Below are 9441 nucleotides of genomic sequence, written 5' to 3'. Positions count from 1 at the left end.
ACCTGCCCCCTTCAGCCTTCCTTCCTTACCTCTAAATCTTATTAGCCCAGTGATAAATTTGAGGTTGAAAGATGTGGATCTGAGACCCTCCATTTCTAGGGTGCCTGTTTTCTTGTTATCTGAAATCTGGAGACTGACCTTAATAATAATGATGATAACAGTGATAACTGACATTTAGACAGTGCTTTAAAGTTTGCTAAATATTTTACGTACAGTATTTCATTTGATCTTGGTGCCAAAGTATATTGTATACCAATAAGGTATACCTCTTTCTTGAGGAGGGTAATACTATCTTGTGCTGAGCAGTGTTTGCAATAACATTTCTAAGGAAACCCATCTACTGATGGTTTGAGAGATGGTGGAGTTTGGACCTTAACTTTCTTTGGATAGAGTGAAAATCTCTCAGGTTGGTTCATCCCAATGTAATTGGGATAGGAAGTGTGGAGGTTTCATCTTAGATCCAGAAAGGCTACATATTAGTTTCATTAACTTATTAGTGAGAGGGTGCTTAGAGATTTTGAAATATTTGACTCCTTGGGCCACTTTATTGTAGGGGATGCCTTTTCCTACCTATGGAATTCAATCTCATATTTGCTGTTAAGACAGAGAATAACTGACTTGAAAATTAGATAGCTATATACATAGTGCAAAGCTATACGTAGCAATAATTTATTACTATCTCATCTTTGGGCTATAAAGGAACATCAAGATGTTTCTTGGTGTTGATAACTGATGTAGTAAGTAAGTGGCAGTTGACTCCTGAGTATTTATTATAGAATGTAGAATGGAGTCTGAGTGTGACAAGATGTTAGTCTTTGTTTTGAATAACTGTATGATAGCCAAGGGAGTCTGAGTCAGTGGTGTGTCAGCAGGGTATGAATCAATGTGTCTTGTAAGCCACTAAGGGTGTTATTTGGGCAAGGATTCTTAGGCAATTTGAGGACATAGATGGATAGAAGGTTGTGGTTTCATATTTAGGTGAATCTCCATTTAGAGAATTTGGGAGCATTTGAGAAATAAGGCTGTGAAGATGTGAAAGGAGTGATCTCTTGGAGCATGAACCCTGGCTCCCTGTGGATGGGTACAGGCATTGAATTTTTGCTGAGGGACAGGTGCTTCACTTTATGGAGATGAAGAAGAACATCCTGATTGGTCCTCATGTTTTTCTTTGGCTTGGTACTGAGTTCATGGCAGTGGAATCTTGAGAGGGTACCTTATTCCATAATAAACCATAACAAGATAATAAGACTCTACTTCCTCTCTCTTAGATTAGAAATCAAACTGACGTGGGTGAAAATTTCCGCCATGGGGACCTCCAGTATATAGGGCAGTGGTGGGAAACTCATTTTGCAACTGGTTTCTTGCCAATGCATAGGGAAAACTAGATGGTTTCTGGACAAAAAATGGCTTAGGTGGGTCCCTGGAATATGTAGGGGACCGGAATTTCTGCAACGAATACTCCCTTCAAAATAGGGCATTTCAAACTCACTTCTGTTTAGGTAGATTAAAAAAATCAGACTTTGATAAGCTCCAAAAATGTTTGGGTCAGCCCCCAAAGAATCAAGCACTTGGGATCGACAGGAATCAGTTCTTCCCCCTTTCCTCCATATCTCAGCAAAGTCTTTAAGATATGAATCATGGCTCATGGAGGATGCTTCTCATCAGGGGCCATAATTCTGGACCAAAACAGACCAAGATTCATTCTGGAAATGGCTTGGCAACAAAGTTTTTCTGGAGATCTTTGGTTTGTGATATCTCCACTCCACAGTAGAACACCAGGGAAAATCTCTAAAAATTAAGCTTAGATATGGCTCACATCTAGGGTCTTCCCATTCTTGTGCATAAAAAGGATTCATTGTATAAAGAAGATACCAAGTACAGAACAGGTGTTTATTTCTTCCATCACAAAAAATGCCTAAAACATACAAAAAACTCATGTTCATTAAAAAAAACATACTTAAAGACATGAAACCATAATCGATCATATCTATCTTGCTCTCCTGGGAGGTAAAAACAACTTTGTTGAACTGCTAAACAGATATTTCACATTCTTGTCAAAACTTTACTGTCTGAGCTGTGGGTAGTCATTTTCTTCCTTCAAGAGTGGTGAAGTTGTAGGAAACATCTCCTATTGGTCAGTGGGGACCAAGTAAGGAACTTCCAATCTCTTGAACTCACAAGATTACTTCCACTAAATTTGGAAACATCTATTTCTTAGGATCATTGCTTGGTGACCTGGGCTTAGAAAAAGAAATATGAAACAGGATAGGCAATCAGATATTTGAGATCAAGTTTCAAGCTCATCTTCTACACAAATACATGTTCTAGGTACTATGTACTTGGGTTGTAACTGTTGTGGATGCTAGGGGTAGGCAGGATAGAAAAGTCTCCTTCCTCCCTTGCTGAAATCCAAGGAACAACTGGCACTAGATACGTTCTAAGAGAGGTAGGCCTGAAAGAGAGAAAGGGCTGAGAACCTTTTAATAGCTCTTACTGGGATGGAAGAAGTTATATTCAGTTTTGCTGGATAGGTTACTCTTGGTTGTAATCCTAGCTCTTTTGCTTCCAGAATATCATATTCCAAGCCCGACACTCCTTTAAGTCATAGCTGCTAAATCTTGTGTGATCCTGACTGTGGCTACATGATATTTGAATAGTTTCTTTCTGACTTCTTGAAAATTTTCTCTTTGACCTAGGAGTTTTGGAATTTGCTGTCATGTGACTGAGAGTTTAATTTTGGGATCACTTTCAGGTGGATTGGTAGATTCTTTCAATTTCTGTTTTACTCTTTAGTTGAAGGATATTTGGGCAGTTTTCCTCGACAATTCCTTGAGATATGAAATCTAGGCTCTTTTTTTTTGAATCATGGCTTTCACAGATTCCAATGATTCTTAAATTAGCTCTCCTCAATCTGTTTTTCAGGGCAGTTATTTTTCTTATGAGATATTTCACATTTTCTTCTATTTCTCATTCTTTTTTACTTTGTTTTATTGTCTCTTGATATCTCATGAAGTCATTAGTTTCTACTTTCTCAATTCTAACTTCTAAGGCATTATTTTTATCAGTGAATTTTTGTACTTCTTTTTTCCATTTGTCTAATTCTGTCTTTTAAGGTGCTACTCTCTTCGGTATTTTTTTGTGCCTTTTTTTTTACTAAATTGTTAATTATCTTTTATAATTTTATTCCTTTGTTTTCATTTCTTTACCTAGTTTTCCCTCTACCATTCTTATTTGATTTTGACTTTTTAAAACTCTCCCAGGAATTCTTATTAGATTTGTGTCCAATTAGCATTTTTTTGAGGTTTTGTTTGTTTTGACTTTATTATCTTTTCCAGAGTTTGTTTGTATCTTCATCTTCCCTCTTACCATAGTAACTTTTCATGGTCAAGTTCTCTTTCTCTCTCTCTGGTTGTTGTTTGCTCATTTTTCTACCCTTTTAATTGATTGGGAACTTTATGCTAAAGTTTGGGCTCTATTTCCAGCTTGGGGCAGGGAAGGGCACTGTCTCAAGTTTCAGGCTTTTTTGTACTGATGTTTTCAGAGCTAGCTGGGGCCTTGGAACTTTTCAGGTGCTTCCAAAGTGGTGTGATCTGGGGAGGTGTGCTCACTTCTCTCTTGGTCAATATTCTGGTCCTTATCCAGGAAGGGCCCCTGATTCTTTGGAATCAGAAGCAATACTTCCTTGGATCCCTGACCCCTTGGGGCTGAAAGTGATACTGACCTTCAGATTTTTCACTCCATTATGACTGAAAATGCTCCTCTCTACTCTTGAGTTATGACTGAGCTATGACTCAGAAGTAGATAGAAGCAATGGAGTTGCCAGACAGTTGCCCCTTAGGGCGACCACTCCTTCTTTACCAAAAGAGCTCCTTTCTGCCTCTGACCTATGACCCAGAAGTGGGTATTGGCAATGATATTACCAAACAGCATTTGGTACCTTGTATAGTGCTAGCACAGGGGTCCCCTATAGTCTCTCTCTGACCAGTTGCCAGGTCACCTTACCTTACCTTACTCTGGCTTGAAAACTCCTGAAGCTACTGCTGCTTCTGTTGCCACTACCTAGTCCCACCCCTGGTGTTTTGTCCACATGTCTCCTCCTCCATGTCATAGATCTATCTTTCAGACCTCCTATGTTGTCTTTTGCTTGAAGAATGTCTCACTCTGACTTTTTGTTGGCTCTGCCACTCCAGAAATTGATTTGAGGTATCATTTTAAAGTTGTTTGGACGGAAATGCTGGGAGAGCTAAACTGAGTGCTTTTTCTACTCTGCCATCTTGGTTCCACCCCTGAAAATTCCATACCCTCATTTCTGAACATTGCACTCCCTTGTTCCCATTTGTTACCTATTGCTCATTTGTTGTATTGTCACATGATCAGATGAATAATGTTTATGTTCTTGCAGCATCAATGTTAGACTATATGGAAGTCTTGATTTCTGGGCATGTGCATTATAAATCATCATGGAACCTTCATGGACCATCACAAATGTTCTGCAGAAACAAACCTTATATTGCTGCTCATTGCAGTATTAAGGTTATTTTCTGATTTAAACTTGTTCTTTGCTTATGCTACTACTCTGTCTTTTTCAGATGAATTTGTTGGCAGCCCTGGTGAATTGTTCAGCTAGATGACTTAGTATGTAGAGTAATGGATCTAGACTCAGGAATATCTGTGTTCAAATCTAGCCTCAGAAGCTTACTAACTTTGTGACCCTCGGCAAGTCACTTAATCTCTATTTGCCTCAGTTCCTCATCTTTAAAAAGGGCTGAAGAAGGAAATGGCCAGTCACTTAGCCTGTTTGCCTGAATTACTTCCACTATACAATGAGAGTAATGATAGTACCTAGCTCCCAGGATTGTTGTGAGGATAAAATGAGACACTATTTTTAAAGTGCTTAGCACAGTGCCTGGCATATAATAGGCACTACATAAATGCTTATTCCTTTCTTTTTTTTCCCTCCTCTTCTTCCTCCTTTATCCCTCCAACCTCATACACAGCACAGTTTCTGTGGTTGTGGAACTGGGATGCTGGTGATAGAAGAGAAGAAAGTAACATTTGAAGTTACAAAGGTTAGTTTATATATGGAACCTTGCAGGTAATAGTAAGCATATGAAGTCTTGTTGGATTTTAATTCTTATAGAATGTCCCACATAAAATATTAATAATTATTTTATAATCAGTCTTATCATTTTTAGAGTTTTCAAATTATTGGTATAGATTTTTATAATTACATAATATAAATTTTAATTTAGCACCTTTTTGGGTAAAAACTTTTTTGGGTAGCACCTTTTTTGGGTAAAAGTTATCATTATTATATTGTAAACACTTAATGAATAAATCTGGGTATCTAGGTAGCACAGTGGATAGAGTACCAGACCTGGAGTCAGGAAGACTAGTCTTCCTGAATTCAAATCTGGCCTCAGATATTTACTAGCTATGTGACCCCAGATAAGTCACTTAACCCTGTTTGCCTCAGTTTTCTCATCTGTAAAATGAGCTTGAGAAGGAAATGGCAAATCACTCTACTATCTTTGCCACAAAAGTCCCAAATGGGGTCAAAAAGAGTCAGATACCACTGAATAACAGTGAATAAATGTTGAAATAATGAATGTTGAAAAATAAATGTTGAAAAAATAAATAAAAGTGAATAAATGAACAGTGAATAAATCTAAAAGTATAGTATGAGGGATTTATTAAGTTGTCCTGGGAGCTCATAATATAGTTTCCCAAGCATAGTTCCCAGCTTCATGGGATTGCCTGTGCTATTGGGAAGCAGGCCACTGCTAGCAGGTGTCCAGATAATGAGATGAAGACACTCTGGGTCCTAATTTGGATCTCCACAGATGGGTTCTGGCTTTTGGAGATTATAGCAATGAAGCCCTGGCTGAAGTAGCAATCTAATCAGCGCAGTTCTGCTGCTCCGGGTGTCTTTGTAGGAGAGTACTCAGGGGTTACAAATCGTTCAAGAACTGATTGAATGAATAAGTGACTTTGGGGGCATATGTATCATCTTGTCATGATCCCACGATCTCTGACATGACCACATTTGAGAGACTAGGAATGGGCTTAGAAGATGTTGTCAAAGTTTAATACAGCACCATCACTGTCCAAACCTTTCTGCATTCTTTGTGCTTGAGGTCTCGGACAGCTTGGAACGTGGCCTGATGCATGATCTTGGTACAGAGAGCCCAGTTAGGTGAATCTCAAATTTTATTTGGGTGGATAAATACAAAGGCAAAATACTCCTCAGTTGTATTCCTTAGTTCAGTGTTGAGGTGGTCGCAGACCCCCAAATGAATTTGATCCCTGTACTCTAGATGATGGGGAGAGAGTGAAGGGAAAGGAAGGGAAGGGAACAGGCTGCCCCTAGTGGTGGGTGATGCAAGTGAGTAAGGTCTAAGATCTAGTGATGAATCCTTGCTTCCATTAAGGTCAGCCCACTGGAATGACTGAATAACCTAACTCCTTTCATGAGTAAACTGTATTCACTGAAGAAGCATTTAGCAAGGAATTTGTATGAGTACTTGCTCTCACCACTGTGCTGTAATCACTGATGTATTTATAAGCCTTATTTCCAAAAACTTCAAAGTGATTTATTAGCTAGCATCTAATTTGTCTTTATGGATGTCTTTGTGGATGGAGCATAACCTTTTTGTTCTTATTTCATAAATGGAGTAATTGAGGCATAGGTGACAGGACACCTGTCTGGAAAGGGAAGTTACTAAAGAGGATCTCAGAAGAAAACGAAGAATTTACATACCAGAATGTAGTGGGTGCATGGTTGGGGGGAGGGGGGAGTATCCTAAAGGGACAATGAATTGTGTGAATCCAAAAGTCTAATATGAAAACCACATTTTGGACTTTGGGAATGTAGAGTTTATCCTGGCATCTGTTGTGTTTTCTTGAATCAGAATTTATACTTTCATTGCTTTTGTTTTGGCTCTTATAATACCCTTTTTTTATAGGGGATATTTTTGACCTTTGACTCTTGTATTCTCTTCAACTTGATACTGGCCTTTGAACTTAATGATGGTTTGGAGGGCTCTGCTTCCTAGGCTTGGATTCCCACTGGGCTATGCTCTTTGGCTCCCTCATGTCACTGATCATGGCTAAATTACTCCTGGAGGCCTTGGTCAGGCAGCAAGAATTCCAGGTGTGCTATGTGCTTCCTGATTACTCAGCGTGAAACTTCTGTAGGTGCTTTGAAGATTAGGGCAGGACTCTTAAAGATTTGTTACTAGGGATGGTCCCTTCCACTCATAATGTCTAGCTCTGTGGATTTCTCTGGAAATCACCTGGTGTCCTGTAGTAGCCCTGGATTGTGGAAGGTGGTCCTGTTCAAGCCATGGTCCTGTAGGGGAATAGCTGGTGTGTCTGCATGCTAATAAAAACATTTTTAAAAAGACAAAAATGGTTATAAATGACATTGATCAAATCAGGTAATGCTTAGGCCCCCAAAATGTATCTGGTCCCTACACCTCAGATTACGATTCTTCAACCAACTCTTAATGGGCAGAAAGGTCCAATTGTTTTTCTTCTCCTGGAAAGACTGGTTACTTTTCTACTGTAGGAATTATATTTGATTATCTGGAACTCAACATATGGATGCCACAGTACTTCAGTGAATCTATGATCTTATCAGTGTGGATATTCTTTCCATTTGTGCACTTCATAGCCCCTCCATACCTTTTCATCCTGTGCAATTCTTGTCTCTGTCTAGCTAGAAATCCCCCCTAGAGCATCTATGCACCAAAGGAATTCCTCTATTTTTTTAACCTTTCCTGAATATAGCATTTAGGCTACCCAATCCTCATCTACATGACCAGTCTACCTTCTTTTGGGAGTTGTACATTGATTTAATGATGATTTTTGCTCTACTTCTTATATACAAATTACTGTCGGTGACATGTTGTAGCCTGTTGGCACCCATCATGTCTAGGTTTTTGTGACACTACTCCAGCAAGCATTTTTTCCCAATTTTCTGACCATTCCTTACTCCCTTTTGCTGGATCTTCATCTGCCTCAGGTCTGTTAACAGTTATCTGTCCTGGGGGCTTTCTCTTTTTCATCTATACTATTTCACTTGGTGATCTCATCTGCTCCCATGGCTTCAATGATCATCTCTATGCTGATGATTCTTAAGTCTGTTTATATAACTCTCATCTTTAAACTGACTTCCAGGCTCATATTTCCACCTGCCTATTGGATACCTTGAATCAGATGGCCTTTATTTGTCTGAAACTTAGCACAGTCAAAACTGAACTTATTGTCTTTTCTCTAAAGTCAACCCTCCTCCCAAAACTCCTCCCAAACCACTATGGCAGCACCACCACCTTCCTAGTCACCCAGGTTCATAACCTAGGTATAACCATCTCTCTCCCCCCGCCCACCATATCCAATTTGTTGTCAAGACTTGTTGATCTTAGCTTTGTAACTTCTCTCCCATCTTCCCCCTTCTCTCCTCTAACACTGCCATCACCCTGGTATAAGGCCTTATCACCTCATCCCTAGATTATTGCAAGAGCCTGCTGGTTGGTCTTCCTGCCCCAAGTGTCTCCATATCTCAGTCCATTCTCTACTCAGTTGTGAAAGTGACCTTTTCATATGCAGGTTTAACCATGTCATTCCCCTATTCAATATACTCTAGTAGCTCCCTATCACCTCGAAGATCAAATATAAAATACTCTGGCATTCAAAGCCCTTTATAATGTGTACTGCCACATTTACAGTCTTCTTACCCTTTATACTCTCCTCCCCTTCTCTACCCATATACTTTCCAATCCAGTGACACTGGCTTACTCGCTAATCCTAGAACAAGATATTTCATCTTTCAACTTTTAGTATTTTCCTGGGTTGTCTCCTAGGCATGGAACACTTTCCCTTCTCATCTCTGCCTCCTGGTATCCCTGGCTTCCTTCAAGTCTCAGCTAAAGCCCCATCTTCTCAAACAGGCCTTTCCCAAAGCCCTCTAAATAATGATGCCTTCCCACAGCTGACAATCTCCAATTTATCCTGTATGTATCTTGTTTGTACATAATTATTTGCATATTGTCTCTGCCTTTAGACTATAAGCTCCTTGACAGCAGGGTCTTTGTCTCCCCAGTACTTAGCACAGTGCCTGGCATATAGTAATAAATGATTTTTGACTGACTGACCATGTGGACTTCCATTGATTTTTTAGGTGGTAGGATTATATGATAGATTTAGAGCTGAAAGGGACCTCTGAAGTCATTGAGTACAACTTCATTTTACAGATGAGGAAGTTGATCCCCAAAGAGGTTAAGGGATTTGAAGAAGGTCTCACAAATAATGTTCCTGATCAGGGATTTGACCCTAGGTCACAAATTTAATGTTCTTTCCGCTGTACCACACTGTCTACAATTATGATGATTATTGGATCATTGTATTCCATGACAAATATACCATACATTTATTTTTTCA

The sequence above is a fragment of the Notamacropus eugenii genome, chromosome 1, assembly GCF_028372415.1.
Source record: "Notamacropus eugenii isolate mMacEug1 chromosome 1, mMacEug1.pri_v2, whole genome shotgun sequence".
Taxonomy (NCBI): Eukaryota; Metazoa; Chordata; class Mammalia; order Diprotodontia; family Macropodidae; genus Notamacropus; species Notamacropus eugenii.
The sequence above is the reverse complement of the archived record's forward strand: the minus strand, read 5'-3'. Positions refer to the sequence as shown.